This window comes from Rhynchophorus ferrugineus, unplaced genomic scaffold, assembly GCF_030347505.1.
Source record: "Rhynchophorus ferrugineus isolate W39M unplaced genomic scaffold, kcgeb_rfMv2 rfM8, whole genome shotgun sequence".
In the NCBI taxonomy this organism is placed as follows: Eukaryota; Metazoa; Arthropoda; class Insecta; order Coleoptera; family Curculionidae; genus Rhynchophorus; species Rhynchophorus ferrugineus.
The window spans coordinates 33,005,488-33,024,754 of NW_027472587.1; the positions used below are offsets into that span (position 1 = coordinate 33,005,488).

Below are 19,267 nucleotides of genomic sequence, written 5' to 3' on the forward strand. Positions count from 1 at the left end.
AGCTAAAAACAACTAATAACTTAATATCTTTTAATTCTATTTCCTGTTTTTCATCTTGAATATAAATCAGCTATAAGTATTTTTACATCTGCATTGGTTATTAATTATCAACTATTATATACTACCAATAGGGTTCTTACATCCAAACTCCCAAAAACTGCTATCCAAACACTCAAAATATCTTCACTTCGAGTTATTAAGGGTTGCTTATTATAAAATACTAATTTAAAAATATTCAGTTTTAAATACATGGTCTTCAAATAAGTTAAGAGTAAGAAAAAAAACATGTATTACTGCAGATATTTATTTCACATTAATTTAAAAATATATCAAAATACAAATAAAAATGCTTTTAATTGCCACCTCTGAGTCTTAGCACTAAATGCAATGTGGACTCCTTTTGAATATTGTAATCAGATAGGGTACGACCATCTTCCAATTGTTTACCAGCAAAGATCAATCGCTGTTGATCTGGAGGAATACCTTCTTTATCTCGAATTTTAGCTTTTACATTTTCAATCGTGTCTGATGGTTCAACTTCAAGGGTGATCGTTTTACCAGTTAAAGTTTTGACAAAAATCTGCATGCCTCCTCTCAATCTCAATACCAGGTGAAGTGTAGATTCCTTCTGGATATTGTAATCAGAAAGAGTACGTCCATCTTCTAGTTGTTTACCAGCAAAGATCAATCGCTGTTGGTCTGGGGCAATGCCTTCTTTATCTTGAATCTTGGCTTTCGCATTTTCAATAGTGTCAGAGGCTTCAACCTCCAGAATAATGGTTTTGCCAGTTAAAGTCTTGACAATAATTTGCATGCCTCCCCTCAATCTCAACACTAAGTGAAGAGTTGATTCCTTTTGGATGTTGTAACCAGACAATGTACGTCCATCTTCTAGTTGTTTACCAGCAAAGATCAATCGCTGCTGGTCTGGTGGAATGCCTTCTTTATCTTGAATCTTGGCTTTAACATTTTCGATTGTGTCAGATGCCTCAGCCTCCAGGGTGATGGTTTTGCCAGTCAAAGTCTTCACGAAAATCTGCATGCTGCAATAAAAAAATATACTAATGAAAAATATAAATTGAACATAAGAAAGTAAACAACATGTAGTATAGGATTGGTTTGCTATCCACATACACTTTAGAATAATCTACATTAGGTCTAGTTATGTGTCTATTGTGTATTATGTGTCTACATTATGTCTAGCATTTGCCAGTTGTATGGTTTGCTTTCACTTGCTTGTCAATTTCTTATACATGGTTGTAAAATTAATATAAATGTAATCAAATTTTATAAATTTCAGAAACAAATAAATTTAAAAGTGAATAAAAATTATATTAAACTCTACATGTAAGAATATCAAGAAAATTATCAGAATAGCCAGCTAATTTTCGAAGATCACAGGTATGTTAAATTTGTACATATCAATATTATTTTTATAGTTCCTAGTGCTTGTACAAGAAAAAAATCCATACATGCAAGGAACAACAGATTGGAGGTGTAAAAAGGTGTAAAACAAAAGCAAAGCAAATACTATATGAATATACATAACTGAATATATATCGATGCTATTACTATGATATTGCAATATACCATATTTGACGTCTACTTTGTTTTGTTTTTTTCGTTTTCATTAATGTTCTCAATGTTTCAGTTAAAACAATCTAATTATATTATTTTAAGGTATTTAGTGGTAGTAAAAAGAAAGGCATATTAGTAAATCTGAGGAACATATACAAACTCGATTTTATTATGAGTGCTTTTTCAACTTTTAATTCGACTAGGTATATTAAAATATTGATACATTTAATCGCATTGCAATGAATTATGTATTAAAGAGAATTAATATCGTTAAATTTATAACTTCCTATTAAAAAGTTAATACATAACCAAACTAAATTATAATACTGCGAAATAAGTATACTGATATATGATATATCAGTAATCTGGTAAAAATAACATTGCCAACACTAATGAACATAACAATTCACGAACTATTCTATAACAAAGACCTAATACGTATTGAGACATTTAAAACAAACATTGAAAACATTTTCAGTAATACGTAATACATAAAACACATTAACAAATAATAAATTGAAACATAATGATGCTAACCTTAGATTTCCTGAATAATCTTTATCTAAATAACGTTAAAGGAACACACAAATATTATAATTTTTGTTGGAAAGAAATTTAAAAATTGCTAAGAAACCCTTAAACAAAGCAAAATCTGCATTGTCATGAATACAAAGAAAATTGTTTCAAAGTTATACTTACTTATAGCTTTCTTATAAACACGGATAACTATAACTTCCTATCACAACTACGTTTACACAATAGAGCACGATATACAACAAAGCCCACTTTTCGCTTATTGCTTTAAACTGTTCAGCAACTTCTAGATTCAGACCTTATAAGGCCTTTTTTGAGGTTTAAACGTCAATACCCCCTCCAACTAAAATACATTTCCAAATATTAATTGTAGGGATGTGCAGAATTAACGAGAGAAGGGTATATCGATATTTCTAGCCTATATATCGATATTTTTGTAAGTCGATATTTTCGATATTTCAAAAATGTTAAAGATATTTCTTAAACTTTATAAAAACCATTTTGAAACTTCTAATAAACCTTTTAAATTGGTACTAAATTTTATATGTTAGTGCATTTTAGTACTTATTATTAAAATCTTATTAATAGTCAGTTTTTCTTTGTTAAGAAATACAGTATACAAATATTTTTATTTTTTCTTAAAAGTCTGGCTATATCTCCTGTAAAATATCGCAATCTTTTTCTCCGATATATCGATATTTTTTAATAATATTGAAATATTTCAAATATCGTTAGAACGTTCTATCGATATTTTCCATGGCGGCTGACAGCCAAGTTTCTTGTTATTGGATCGCTAGATAATACATTCTATGAGCATAAAATTATCGATATTTGAAAGTACATATACAAAATATATTAATTATTGGAAATCATGAACAACAATTAATTTTTATTTTCCAATACAATTCTTTTAGTCAATATCGATGTTTATTCACTTTAACCCTACTTTTTCTGAGAACATTCTTTTGTGTAAAAAGGGTGGGAGGTAAAGAATTGTCAAAAAAGTTCGATACTCTATATTATAACTGTCAATATATATTTGAAAAAGTATTGGAAAATATCGAAATTTTTTATTTGGATATTACTCATATGTCAAAACTGTTTATTTATTTTATTATTATTTATTAGAAAATATTTTTTTAATGATTTTAATATAAAATTAGCATTGTTACTGTATATCTATTTCTTTTGATACTTTATAATGGGCTACATGACGATAATAAAGAATAACAAAAATATCGATTCAAAATTGTATACAATAAACAGATTATTAAAAATAAATTTATTTTAAAATGCATGTATCATTTTTCCTAACCTGGTGAAGTATAGCCCATGGAACTATTATTTCAATCACAAGACACCAGATATTTTATATTGGCCTTTTATAATTTATAATAAGTATATTATTTGGTTACTGAAAAGAAAACAATTATTGGGGACTCATATACACAGTAAACAAAACAATTGAGGCTTAACCCTAAAATATTAACAACAGTGTTATTTACCTCAATATTAAGTTAAATACACTTTAGACATTATTAAAGTTACTTAAAATACTAAACAGCTACATTAGAATGATATTATTATTATGAAAATACTAGAGACGATTTTAGATGCACCTAGTTTAATTCTTTCTGTTTTACGGTAAGACGCGTGAAAGCGACTTTTCATCAACAACATCAGATCAGTGTTGCTAGTCATCGAGCCGTACCTCTCATCCTACTACATTTTTGTATGGTTTTTTGTAACAAACATTTTTGTACAACTTGAATGATGTAAATATACAATTCGTAACTGTTTAAAATAAAATATTGATCCTCGTGAGTTGATTTCAATGACTATGATATTTAAAACTTGTATACAATTATGAATAAAATTCATATCTTATTATTTAGATGTGTTTGATTGTTAGTAGTAGCCTTGATCCTGAAAATATGCACTAGAAAATCATTCCTAACAAAATTTATAATGCAACGTTGCCGCACCAAATGCATATTTATTGAATAGTCACAATAGCTCGTAGATTAGAGTAGTTCTATTATGTGCCCATTGACATATGACAACGGTGTCGACCAGTATCAACACAAATCGAGTTTTATATATAGACCGATTTTCTTACATGTTCTGGCACATCAGACTTCTTTCTGTCTCTTTTTAACTAGAGTAATGCTAATTAGTAAAATCAGAAAGAAAAATGCCTTGAGTTTAAAAAGGATTTTGCGCTTTTATAAACTGAATATATCAATATGTTCGATGGTCTTAATGACGTGCATTGGCTGTTTGATTGGAAGAACTAAAAGTGTAATGTGGTGAAAGCATAATGGCATGGTGAAGCATTAATAGGTGTTGAAACACGAGAGAGTAACATGTTACAATGATACAATGCAAGTGTTCAATAAATTCTTTATATAGTATATACAATAAAACAGCCCAGTGCGCCATCAAAAATTATTACGTCACAACGTTGCCGTATCAAATTGGACTTATAACATCTAATTATCACTAACATTTTGGAGAATCTTGTAGACATTTGGCATCAGGGTCGAGCAGTGCCAACACAAATCTAATTTTATAGATTGATTCGGTTATATGTTCGACCCATCGGACAGCATTTTGTCTCTTTTTAATTAGGTTAAAATGATGATAATGACTATTTTTGACACCTGTGACTGAACACTGTAACTGTCCTCAGAAACAATAAAATCATGATATTCTTTACAAGTACTGCTGTTCCTGTTACTCTTATGCGTTATTTCATGTTTTTTTTTAATATACCTTTAGGGCATGAATTAAAAGTTTGGAATTATTTGCCTGTCACGTATTGTGATGCCTCTGACAACCAAAGCATGTAAGTTGTAAAGTAAAATCCTATCAAATATTCTTTTTAATCTCTCTTTTAGTTGCAAACATAAATATAACAGTAAAATTCCTTAAATTAGAAACCTGCAGACAATCTAACCTGATTGGGACAGACGTTAAAATAAGCAGAAGTTTGCTATAGTAACACTTGTTGCCCTGAATCTAATCTAAAACTGCAGCAATTATGTTCTAGTTTCTAGTAAGTTTCTAGGAAAGTAGGATCTATTGCCCTTTTCTAACATCCGATTCCTTAATATTTATGGAAAGAGAAAAATGCCTAAATGTGGCTTTCTTACATGAAGACGTGAGCTAGTAAATAAAATTCTCATGATATTCAAATGCAGCCACATTAACGTTCGAGAAGAACCAGTGTTTATGTTTATCCAAGTTAATTTCTGTGTATTAAATAAATCGTAAATATAACTTTTATGTGAGTTAAAAGATTATACTCGTATACTGCCGTAGACTAATATAAAGGTACATATTTAGACATGTAAATATTCAAACAACCAAGAAACCATTGACATTTAACAAGCACACCAGCGTCAGGTACTTGAAATATGTATAACAAATTATATTTTCAAGATGTAATTAAAATACAAAACATGTATTTGTATTTTAATTACAATTTCTAAATACAAGTAATTCAAATACTACCCAACCCTGGCGTTTTATTGCTTATTACCCCAATTAAGAATTTCCAGCTTTATAAGTAGGTATATAAATTGATAAGAAAACCAAACATCAAAAATACCTGACTAGCTATACAATATGCTATTGACAATACCGCAGTTTCTCTAAAACGAAATAAATACATAAAATACTACTAATACGAATAAAAATATAAAATATCCCAATATAATACAGTCGCAACAAAAGCCATTAATATGATTTGCTGTTGGTTGATTGGCCGTATCGGATTACTAAAAAATCAACACATCAATACTAGAAAGGTTACACGTTGAATTAAATAGTTTTTTCTCTCTTGCGCAATTTAATGGTTATAAAAGTGACTTTTAAATAAGCTAAGAAAGTATGTTCATAAACAGTCTTAAATTGATCTTAACTACATCCTCAGAAAGTTCTAATTAGGGAAGAAAACAATAAAATTTAACAATGAACAAATAACCTTATAGGAAAACAACCAGTATTACTAAAATACAAAATATGTACTTAAATTGATCCAATAAATGGATCCTAGAAGTTCCTCAAAAGTGAATAATTTCATTTAATAGTATAGGACAGGAATACAGATATAAAATTCTTAATGGTTCAAAAATGTTAAAGATATTTCTTAAACTTTATAAAAAACCTTTTGAAATTTCTAATAAACCTTTTAAATTGGTACTAAATTTTATATGTTAGTGCATTTTAGTACTTATTATTAAAATTGTATTAATAGTCAGTTTTTCTTTGTTAAGAAAATGTCGATATTTCTCTGGGCTGGTATACAAATATTTTTATATTTTCTTAAATGTATGGCTATATCTCCTGTAAAATATCGCAATTTTTTCTCCGATATATCGATACAGAATATCGAATATATATATCGAATAGAGCTAAAAACAACTAATAACTTAATATCTTTTAATTCTATTTCCTGTTTTTCATCTTGAATATAAATCAGCTATAAGTATTTTTACATCTGCATTGGTTATTAATTATCAACTATTATATACTACCAATAGGGTTCTTACATCCAAACTCCCAAAAACTGCTATCCAAACACTCAAAATATCTTCACTTCGAGTTATTAAGGGTTGCTTATTATAAAATACTAATTTAAAAATATTCAGTTTTAAATACATGGTCTTCAAATAAGTTAAGAGTAAGAAAAAAAAACATGTATTACTGCAGATATTTATTTCACATTAATTTAAAAATATATCAAAATACAAATAAAAATGCTTTTAATTGCCACCTCTGAGTCTTAGCACTAAATGCAATGTGGACTCCTTTTGAATATTGTAATCAGATAGGGTACGACCATCTTCCAATTGTTTACCAGCAAAGATCAATCGCTGTTGATCTGGAGGAATACCTTCTTTATCTCGAATTTTAGCTTTTACATTTTCAATCGTGTCTGATGGTTCAACTTCAAGGGTGATCGTTTTACCAGTTAAAGTTTTGACAAAAATCTGCATGCCTCCTCTCAATCTCAATACCAGGTGAAGTGTAGATTCTTTCTGGATATTGTAATCAAAAAGAGTACGTCCATCTTCTAGTTGTTTACCAGCAAAGATCAATCGCTGTTGGTCTGGGGCAATGCCTTCTTTATCTTGAATCTTGGCTTTCGCATTTTCAATAGTGTCAGAGGCTTCAACCTCCAGAGTAATGGTTTTGCCAGTTAAAGTCTTGACAATAATTTGCATGCCTCCCCTCAATCTCAACACTAAGTGAAGAGTTGATTCCTTTTGGATGTTGTAATCAGACAATGTACGTCCATCTTCTAGTTGTTTACCAGCAAAGATCAATCGCTGCTGGTCTGGTGGAATGCCTTCTTTATCTTGAATCTTGGCTTTAACATTTTCGATTGTGTCAGATGCCTCAGCCTCCAGGGTGATGGTTTTGCCAGTCAAAGTCTTCACGAAAATCTGCATGCTGCAATAAAAAAATATACTAATGAAAAATATAAATTGAACATAAGAAAGTAAACAACTTGTAGTATAGGATTGGTTTGCTATCCACATACACTTTAGAATAATCTACATTAGGTCTAGTTATGTGTCTATTGTGTATTATGTGTCTACATTATGTCTAGCATTTGCCAGTTGTATGGTTTGCTTTTACTTGCTTGTCAATTTCTTATACATGGTTGTAAAATTAATATAAATGTAATCAAATTTTATAAATTTCAGAAACAAATAAATTTAAAAGTGAATAAAAATTATATTAAACTCTACATGTAAGAATATCAAGAAAATTATCAGAATAGCCAGCTAATTTTCGAAGATCACAGGTATGTTAAATTTGTACATATCAATATTATTTTTATAGTTCCTAGTGCTTGTACAAGAAAAAAATCCATACATGCAAGGAACAACAGATTGGTGGTGTAAAAAGGTGTAAAACAAAAGCAAAGCAAATACTATATGAATATACATAACTGAATATATATCGATGCTATTACTATGATATTGCAATATACCATATTTGACGTCTACTTTGTTTTGTTTTTTTCGTTTTCATTAATGTTCTCAATGTTTCAGTTAAAACAATCTAATTATATTATTTTAAGGTATTTAGTGGTAGTAAAAAGAAAGGCATATTAGTAAATCTGAGGAACATATACAAACTCGATTTTATTATGAGTGCTTTTTCAACTTTTAATTCGACTAGGTATATTAAAATATTGATACATTTAATCGCATTGCAATGAATTATGTATTAAAGAGAATTAATATCGTTAAATTTATAACTTCCTATTAAAAAGTTAATACATAACCAAACTAAATTATAATACTGCGAAATAAGTATACTGATATATGATATATCAGTAATCTGGTAAAAATAACATTGCCAACACTAATGAACATAACAATTCACGAACTATTCTATAACAAAGACCTAATACGTATTGAGACATTTAAAACAAACATTGAAAACATTTTCAGTAATACGTAATACATAAAACACATTAACAAATAATAAATTGAAACATAATGATGCTAACCTTAGATTTCCTGAATAATCTTTATCTAAATAACGTTAAAGGAACACACAAATATTATAATTTTTGTTGGAAAGAAATATAAAATTGCTAAGAAACCCTTAAACAAAGCAAAATCTGCATTGTCATGAATACAAAGAAAATTGTTTCAAAGTTATACTTACTTATAGCTTTCTTATAAACACGGATAACTATAACTTCCTATCACAACTACGTTTACACAATAGAGCACGATATACAACAAAGCCCACTTTTCGCTTATTGCTTTAAACTGTTCAGCAACTTCTAGATTCAGACCTTATAAGGCCTTTTTTGAGGTTTAAACGTCAATACCCCCTCCAACTAAAATACATTTCCAAATATTAATTGTAGGGATGTGCAGAATTAACGAGAGAAGGGTATATCGATATTTCTAGCCTATATATCGATATTTTTGTAAGTCGATATTTTCGATATTTCAAAAATGTTAAAGATATTTCTTAAACTTTATAAAAACCATTTTGAAACTTCTAATAAACCTTTTAAATTGGTACTAAATTTTATATGTTAGTGCATTTTAGTACTTATTATTAAAATCTTATTAATAGTCAGTTTTTCTTTGTTAAGAAAATGTCGATATTTCTCTAGGCTGGTACACAAATATTTTTATTTTTTCTTAAAAGTCTGGCTATATCTCCTGTAAAATATCGCAATCTTTTTCTCCGATATATCGATATTTTTTTAATAATATTGAAATATTTCAAATATCGTTAGAACGTTCTATCGATATTTTCCATGGCGGCTGACAGCCATAGTTTCTTGTTATTGGATCGCTAGATAATATATTCTATGAGCATAAAATTATCGATATTTGAAAGTACATATACAAAATATATTAATTATTGGAAATCATGAACAACAATTAATTTTTATTTTCCAATACAATTCTTTTAGTCAATATCGATGTTTATTCACTTTAACCCTACTTTTTCTGAGAACATTCTTTTGTGTAAAAAGGGTGGGAGGTAAAGAATTGTCAAAAAAGTTCGATACTCTATATTATAACTGTCAATATATATTTGAAAAAGTATTGGAAAATATCGAAATTTTTTATTTGGATATTACTCATATGTCAAAACTGTTTATTTATTTTATTATTATTTATTAGAAAATATTTTTTTAATGATTTTAATATAAAATTAGCATTGTTACTGTATATCTATTTCTTTTGATACTTTATAGTGGGCTACATGACGATAATAAAGAATAACAAAAATATCGATTCAAAATAGTATACAATAAACAGATTATTAAAAATAAATTTATTTTAAAATACATGTATCATTTTTCCTAACCTGGTGAAGTATAGCCCATGGAACTATTATTTCATTCACAAGACACCAGATATTTTATATTGGCCTTTTATAATTTATAATAAGTATATTATTTGGTTACTGAAAAAAAACAATTATTGGGGACTCATATACACAGTAAACAAAACAATTGAGGCTTAACCCTAAAATATTAACAACAGTGTTATTTACCTCAATATTAAGTTAAATACACTTTAGACATTATTAAAATTACTTAAAATACTAAACAGCTACATTAGAATGATATTATTATTATGAAAATACTATACTTATTTGGATTTTTTCGAGATGTATAAATACATTAGGGGCCCAGACACCATTGATGCACGATAGAGTATCTAATTAGAACATAGGACTTAAAAATAATGTATAAATAAACCTATACCCATAAAAACCGTCCAGTAGTTTTAATTCAGAACTGTTAAATATCTTGTTGACAACTTGTTTACATTGTTGTTACGTGAGTATAAAAGATGTTTGCATTTGCGAGAGACGATTTTAGATGCACCTAGTTTAATTCTTTCTGTTTTACGGTAAGACGCGTGAAAGCGACTTTTCATCAACAACATCAGATCAGTGTTGCTAGTCATCGAGCCGTACCTCTCATCCTACAACATTTTTGTATGGTTTTTTGTAACGAACATTTTTGTACAACTTGAATGATGTAAATATACAATTCGTAACTGTTTAAAATAAAATATTGATCCTCGTGACTTGATTTCAATGACTATGATATCTAAAACTTGTATACAATTATGAATAAAATTCATATCTTATTATTTAGATGTGTTTGATTGTTAGTAGTAGCCTTGATCCTGAAAATATGCACTAGAAAATCATTCCTAACAAAATTTATAATGCAACGTTGCCGCACCAAATGCATATTTATTGAATAGTCACAATAGCTCGTAGATTAGAGTAGTTCTATTATGTGCCCATTGACATATGACAACGGTGTCGACCAGTATCAACACAAATCGAGTTTTATATATAGACCGATTTTCTTACATGTTCTGGCACATCAGACTTCTTTCTGTATCTTTTTAACTAGAGTAATGCTAATTAGTAAAATCAGAAAAAAAAATACCTTGAGTTTAAAAAGGATTTTGCGTTTTTATAAACTGAATATATCAATATGTTCGATGGTCTTAATGACGTGCATTGGCTGTTTGATTGGAAGAACTAAAAGTGTAATGTGGCGAAAGCATAATGGCATGGTGAAGCATTAATAGGTGTTGAAACACGAGAGAGTAACATGTTACAATGATACAATGCAAGTGTTCAATAAATTCTTTATATAGTATATACAATAAAACAGCCCAGTGCGCCATCAAAAATTATTACGTCACAACGTTGCCGTATCAAATTGGACTTATAACATCTAATTATCACCAACATTTTGGAGAATCTTGTAGACATTTGGCATCAGGGTCGAGCAGTGCCAACACAAATCTAATTTTATAGATTGATTCGGTTATATGTTCGACCCATCGGACAGCATTTTGTCTCTTTTTAATTAGGTTAAAATGATGATAATGACTATTTTTGACACCTGTGACTGAACACTGTAACTGTCCTCAGAAACAATAAAATCATGATATTCTTTACTAGTACTGCTGTTCCTGTTACTCTTATGCGTTATTTCATGTTTTTTTTTTAATATACCTTTAGGGCATGAATTAAAAGTTTGGAATTATTTGCCTGTCACGTATTGTGATGCCTCTGACAACCAAAGCATTTTGTAAAGTAAAATCCTATCAAATATTCTTTTTAATCTCTCTTTGCTTTGCAAACATAAATATAACAGTAAAATTCCTTAAATTAGAAACCTGCAGACAATCTAACCTGATTAGGACAGACGTTAAAGTAAGCAGAAGTTTGCTATAGTAACACTTGTTGCCCTGAATCTAATCTAAAACTGCAGCAATTATGTTCTAGTTTCTAGTAAGTTTCTAGGAAAGTAGGATCTATTGCCCTTTTCTAACATCCGATTCCTTAATATTTATGGAAAGAGAAAATTGCCTAAATGTGGCTTTCTTACATGAAGACGTGAGCTAGTAAATAAAATTCTCATGATATTCAAATGCAGCCACATTAACGTTCGAGAAGAACCAGTGTTTATGTTTATCCAAGTTAATTTCTATGTATTAAATAAATCGTAAATATAACTTTTATGTGAGTTAAAAGATTATACTCGTATACTGCCGTAGACTAATATAAAGGTACATATTTAGACATGTAAATATTCAAACAACCAAGAAACCATTGACATTTAACAAGCACACCAGCGTCAGGTACTTGAAATATGTATAACAAATTATATTTTCAAGATGTAATTAAAATACAAAACATGTATTTGTATTTTAATTACAATTTCTAAATACTAAAAGTAATTCAAATACTACCCAACCCTGGCGTTTTATTGCTTATTACCCCAATTAAGACTTTACAGCTTTATAAGTAGGTATATAAATTGATAAGAAAACCAAACATCAAAAAAACCTGACTAGCTATACAATATGCTATTGACAATATCGCAGTTTCTCTAAAACGAAATAAATACATAAAATACTACTAATACGAATAAAAATATAAAATATCCCAATATAATACAGTCGCAACAAAAGCCATTAATATGATTTGCTGTTGGTTGATTGGCCGTATCGGATTACTAAAAAATCAACACATCAATACTAGAAAGGTTACACGTTGAATTAAATAGTTTTTTCTCTCTTGCGCAATTTAATGGTTATAAAAGTGACTTTTAAATAAGCTAAGAAAGTATGTTCATAAACAGTCTTAAATTGATCTTAACTACATTCTCAGAAAGTTCTAATTAGGGAAGAAAACAATAAAATTTAACAATGAACAAATAACCTTATAGGAAAACAACCAGTATTACTAAAATACAAAATATGTACTTAAATTGATCCAATAAATGGATCCTAGAAGTTCCTCAAAAGTGAATAATTTCATTTAATAGTATAGGACAGGAATACAGATATAAAATTCTTAATGGTTCAAAAATGTTAAAGATATTTCTTAAACTTTATAAAAAACCTTTTGAAATTTCTAATAAACCTTTTAAATTGGTACTAAATTTTATATGTTAGTGCATTTTAGTACTCATTATTAAAATTGTATTAATAGTCAGTTTTTCTTTGTTAAGAAAATGTCGATATTTCTCTGGGCTGGTATACAAATATTTTTATATTTTCTTAAATGTATGGCTATATCTCCTGTAAAATATCGCAATTTTTTCTCCGATATATCGATATAGAATATCGAATATATATATCGAATAGAGCTAAAAACAACTAATAACTTAATATCTTTTAATTCTATTTCCTGTTTTTCATCTTGAATATAAATCAGCTATAAGTATTTTTACATCTGCATTGGTTATTAATTATCAACTATTATATACTACCAATAGGGTTCTTACATCCAAACTCCCAAAAACTGCTATCCAAACACTCAAAATATCTTCACTTCGAGTTATTAAGGGTTGCTTATTATAAAATACTAATTTAAAAATATTCAGTTTTAAATACATGGTCTTCAAATAAGTTAAGAGTAAGAAAAAAAAACATGTATTACTGCAGATATTTATTTCACATTAATTTAAAAATATATCAAAATACAAATAAAAATGCTTTTAATTGCCACCTCTGAGTCTTAGCACTAAATGCAATGTGGACTCCTTTTGAATATTGTAATCAGATAGGGTACGACCATCTTCCAATTGTTTACCAGCAAAGATCAATCGCTGTTGATCTGGAGGAATACCTTCTTTATCTCGAATTTTAGCTTTTACATTTTCAATCGTGTCTGATGGTTCAACTTCAAGGGTGATCGTTTTACCAGTTAAAGTTTTGACAAAAATCTGCATGCCTCCTCTCAATCTCAATACCAGGTGAAGTGTAGATTCCTTCTGGATATTGTAATCAGAAAGAGTACGTCCATCTTCTAGTTGTTTACCAGCAAAGATCAATCGCTGTTGGTCTGGGGCAATGCCTTCTTTATCTTGAATCTTGGCTTTCGCATTTTCAATAGTGTCAGAGGCTTCAACCTCCAGAGTAATGGTTTTGCCAGTTAAAGTCTTGACAATAATTTGCATGCCTCCCCTCAATCTCAACACTAAGTGAAGAGTTGATTCCTTTTGGATGTTGTAATCAGACAATGTACGTCCATCTTCTAGTTGTTTACCAGCAAAGATCAATCGCTGCTGGTCTGGTGGAATGCCTTCTTTATCTTGAATCTTGGCTTTAACATTTTCGATTGTGTCAGATGCCTCAGCCTCCAGGGTGATGGTTTTGCCAGTCAAAGTCTTCACGAAAATCTGCATGCTGCAATAAAAAAATATACTAATGAAAAATATAAATTGAACATAAGAAAGTAAACAACTTGTAGTATAGGATTGGTTTGCTATCCACATACACTTTAGAATAATCTACATTAGGTCTAGTTATGTGTCTATTGTGTATTATGTGTCTACATTATGTCTAGCATTTGCCAGTTGTATGGTTTGCTTTTACTTGCTTGTCAATTTCTTATACATGGTTGTAAAATTAATATAAATGTAATCAAATTTTATAAATTTCAGAAACAAATAAATTTAAAAGTGAATAAAAATTATATTAAACTCTACATGTAAGAATATCAAGAAAATTATCAGAATAGCCAGCTAATTTTCGAAGATCACAGGTATGTTAAATTTGTACATATCAATATTATTTTTATAGTTCCTAGTGCTTGTACAAGAAAAAAATCCATACATGCAAGGAACAACAGATTGGTGGTGTAAAAAGGTGTAAAACAAAAGCAAAGCAAATACTATATGAATATACATAACTGAATATATATCGATGCTATTACTATGATATTGCAATATACCATATTTGACGTCTACTTTGTTTTGTTTTTTTCGTTTTCATTAATGTTCTCAATGTTTCAGTTAAAACAATCTAATTATATTATTTTAAGGTATTTAGTGGTAGTAAAAAGAAAGGCATATTAGTAAATCTGAGGAACATATACAAACTCGATTTTATTATGAGTGCTTTTTCAACTTTTAATTCGACTAGGTATATTAAAATATTGATACATTTAATCGCATTGCAATGAATTATGTATTAAAGAGAATTAATATCGTTAAATTTATAACTTCCTATTAAAAAGTTAATACATAACCAAACTAAATTATAATACTGCGAAATAAGTATACTGATATATGATATATCAGTAATCTGGTAAAAATAACATTGCCAACACTAATGAACATAACAATTCACGAACTATTCTATAACAAAGACCTAATACGTATTGAAACATTTAAAACAAACATTGAAAACATTTTCAGTAATACGTAATACATAAAACACATTAACAAATAATAAATTGAAACATAATGATGCTAACCTTAGATTTCCTGAATAATCTTTATCTAAATAACGTTAAAGGAACACACAAATATTATAATTTTTGTTGGAAAGAAATTTAAAAATTGCTAAGAAACCCTTAAACAAAGCAAAATCTGCATTGTCATGAATACAAAGAAAATTGTTTCAAAGTTATACTTACTTATAGCTTTCTTATAAACACGGATAACTATAACTTCCTATCACAACTACGTTTACACAATAGAGCACGATATACAACAAAGCCCACTTTTTGCTTATTGCTTTAAACTGTTCAGCAACTTCTAGATTCAGACCTTATAAGGCCTTTTTTGAGGTCTGAACGTCAATACCCCCTCCAACTAAAATACATTTCGAAATATTAATTGTAGGGATGTGGAAAATAAACGGGAGAGAAGATTATAAGTCGATATTTTCGATATTTCAAAAATGTTAAAGATATTTCTTAAACTTTATAAAAACCATTTTGAAACTTCTAATAAACCTTTTAAAATGGTACTAAATTTTATATGTTAGTGCATTTTAGTACTTATTATTAAAATCTTATTAATAGTCAGTTTTTCTTTGTTAAGAAAATGTCGATATTTCTCTAGGCTGGTACACAAATATTTTTATTTTTTCTTAAAAGTCTGGCTATATCTCCTGTAAAATATCGCAATCTTTTTCTCCGATATATCGATATTTTTTAATAATATTGAAATATTTCAAATATCGTTAGAACGTTCTATCGATATTTTCCATGGCGGCTGACAGCCAAGTTTCTTGTTATTGGATCGCTAGATAATACATTCTATGAGCATAAAATTATCGATATTTGAAAGTACATATACAAAATATATTAATTATTGGAAATCATGAACAACAATTAATTTTTATTTTCCAATACAATTCTTTTAGTCAATATCGATGTTTATTCACTTTAACCCTACTTTTTCTGAGAACATTCTTTTGTGTAAAAAGGGTGGGAGGTAAAGAATTGTCAAAAAATTTCGATACTCTATATTATAACTGTCAATATATATTTGAAAAAGTATTGGAAAATATCGAAATTTTTTATTTGGATATTACTCATATGTCAAAACTGTTTATTTATTTTATTATTATTTATTAGAAAATATTTTTTTAATGATTTTAATATAAAATTAGCATTGTTACTGTATATCTATTTCTTTTGATACTTTATAATGGGCTACATGACGATAATAAAGAATAACAAAAATATCGATTCAAAATTGTATACAATAAACAAATTATTAAAAATAAATTTATTTTAAAATGCATGTATCATTTTTCCTAACCTGGTGAAGTATAGCCCATGGAACTATTATTTCAATCACAAGACACCAGATATTTTATATTGGCCTTTTATAATTTATAATAAGTATATTATTTGGTTACTGAAAAGAAAACAATTATTGGGGACTCATATACACAGTAAAGAAAACAATTGAGGCTTAACCCTAAAATATTAACAACAGTGTTATTTACCTCAATATTAAGTTAAATACACTTTAGACATTATTAAAGTTACTTAAAATACTAAACAGCTACATTAGAATGATATTATTATTATGAAAATACTATACTTATTTGGATTTTTTCGAGATGTATAAATACATTAGGGGCCCAGACACCATTGATGCACGATATAGTATCTAATTAGAACATAGGACTTAAAAATAATGTATAAATAAACCTATACCCATAAAAACCGTCCAGTAGTTTTAATTCAGAACTGTTAAATATCTTGTTGACAACTTGTTTACATTGTTGTTACGTGAGTATAAAAGAAGTGTGCATTTGCGAGAGACGATTTTAGATGCACCTAGTTTAATTCTTTCTGTTTTACCCTAAGACGCGTGAAAGCGACTTTTCATCAACAACATCAGATCAGTGTTGCTAGTCATCGAGCCGTACCTCTCATCCTACAACATTTTTGTATGGTTTTTTGTAACGAACATTTTTGTACAACTTGAATGATGTAAATATACAATTCGTAACTGTTTAAAATAAAATATTGATCCTCGTGACTTGATTTCAATGACTATGATATCTAAAACTTGTATACAATTATGAATAAAATTCATATCTTATTATTTAGATGTGTTTGATTGTTAGTAGTAGCCTTGATCCTGAAAATATCCACTAGAAAATCATTCCTAACAAAATTTATAATGCAACGTTGCCGCACCAAATGCATATTTATTGAATAGTCACAATAGCTCGTAGATTAGAGTAGTTCTATTATGTGCCCATTGACATATGACAACGGTGTCGACCAGTATCAACACAAATCGAGTTTTATATATAGACCGATTTTCTTACATGTTCTGGCACATCAGACTTCTTTCTGTATCTTTTTAACTAGAGTAATGCTAATTAGTAAAATCAGAAAGAAAAATGCCTTGAGTTTAAAAAGGATTTTGCGCTTTTATAAACTGAATATATCAATATGTTCGATGGTCTTAATGACGTGCATTGGCTGTTTGATTGGAAGAACTAAAAGTGTAATGTGGTGAAAGCATAATGGCATGGTGAAGCATTAATAGGTGTTGAAACACGAGAGAGTAACATGTTACAATGATACAATGCAAGTGTTCAATAAATTCTTTATATAGTATATACAATAAAACAGCCCAGTGCGCCATCAAAAATTATTACGTCACAACGTTGCCGTATCAAATTGGACTTATAACATCTAATTATCACCAACATTTTGGAGAATCTTGTAGACATTTGGCATCAGGGTCGAGCAGTGCCAACACAAATCTAATTTTATAGATTGATTCGGTTATATGTTCGACCCATCGGACAGCATTTTGTCTCTTTTTAATTAGGTTAAAATGATGATAATGACTATTTTTGACACCTGTGACTGAACACTGTAACTGTCCTCAGAAACAATAAAATCATGATATTCTTTACTAGTACTGCTGTTCCTGTTACTCTTATGCGTTATTTCATGTTTTTTTTAAATATACCTTTAGGGCATGAATTAAAAGCTTGGAATTATTTGCCTGTCACGTATTGTGATGCCTCTGACAACCAAAGCATGTAAGTTGTAAAGTAAAATCCTATCAAATATTCTTTTTAATCTCTCTTTTAGTTGCAAACATAAATATAACAGTAAAATTCCTTAAATTAGAAACCTGCAGACAATCTAACCTGATTAGGACAGACGTTAAAGTAAGCAGAAGTTTGCTATAGTAACACTTGTTGCCCTGAATCTAATCTAAAACTGCAGCAATTATGTTCTAGTTTCTAGTAAGTTTCTAGGAAAGTAGGATCTATTGCCCTTTTCTAACATCCGATTCCTTAATATTTATGGAAAGAGAAAATTGCCTAAATGTGGCTTTCTTACATGAAGACGTGAGCTAGTAAATAAAATTCTCATGATATTCAAATGCAGCCACATTAACGTTCGAGAAGAACCAGTGTTTATGTTTATCCAAGTTAATTTCTATGTATTAAATAAATCGTAAATATAACTTTTATGTGAGTTAAAAGATTATACTCGTATACTGCCGTAGACTAATATAAAGGTACATATTTAGACATGTAAATATTCAAACAACCAAGAAACCATTGACATTTAACAAGCACACCAGCGTCAGGTACTTGAAATATGTATAACAAATTATATTTTCAAGATGTAATTAAAATACAAAACATGTATTTGTATTTTAATTACAATTTCTAAATACTAAAAGTAATTCAAATACTACCCAACCCTGGCGTTTTATTGCTTATTACCCCAATTAAGACTTTACAGCTTTATAAGTAGGTATATAAATTGATAAGAAAACCAAACATCAAAAAAACCTGACTAGCTATACAATATGCTATTGACAATA

General features: G+C 28.7%; 1 pseudogene across 1 annotated transcript in view; it reads right to left on the reverse strand.

The window, feature by feature from the left end:
* Positions 1–288: 288 nt before the first annotated feature.
* Positions 289–19,267, reverse strand: part of LOC143201093 (polyubiquitin-A-like) — a 29,125-nt pseudogene continuing 10,146 nt past the window's right edge. The window contains exons 4-6 of the transcript XR_013006878.1: positions 13,638–14,342; positions 7,068–7,572; positions 289–994 (exon numbers count right to left, since the gene is read on the reverse strand). The product of XR_013006878.1 is annotated as a polyubiquitin-A-like (transcript). The remainder of the gene's footprint in view (positions 995–7,067; positions 7,573–13,637; positions 14,343–19,267) is intronic.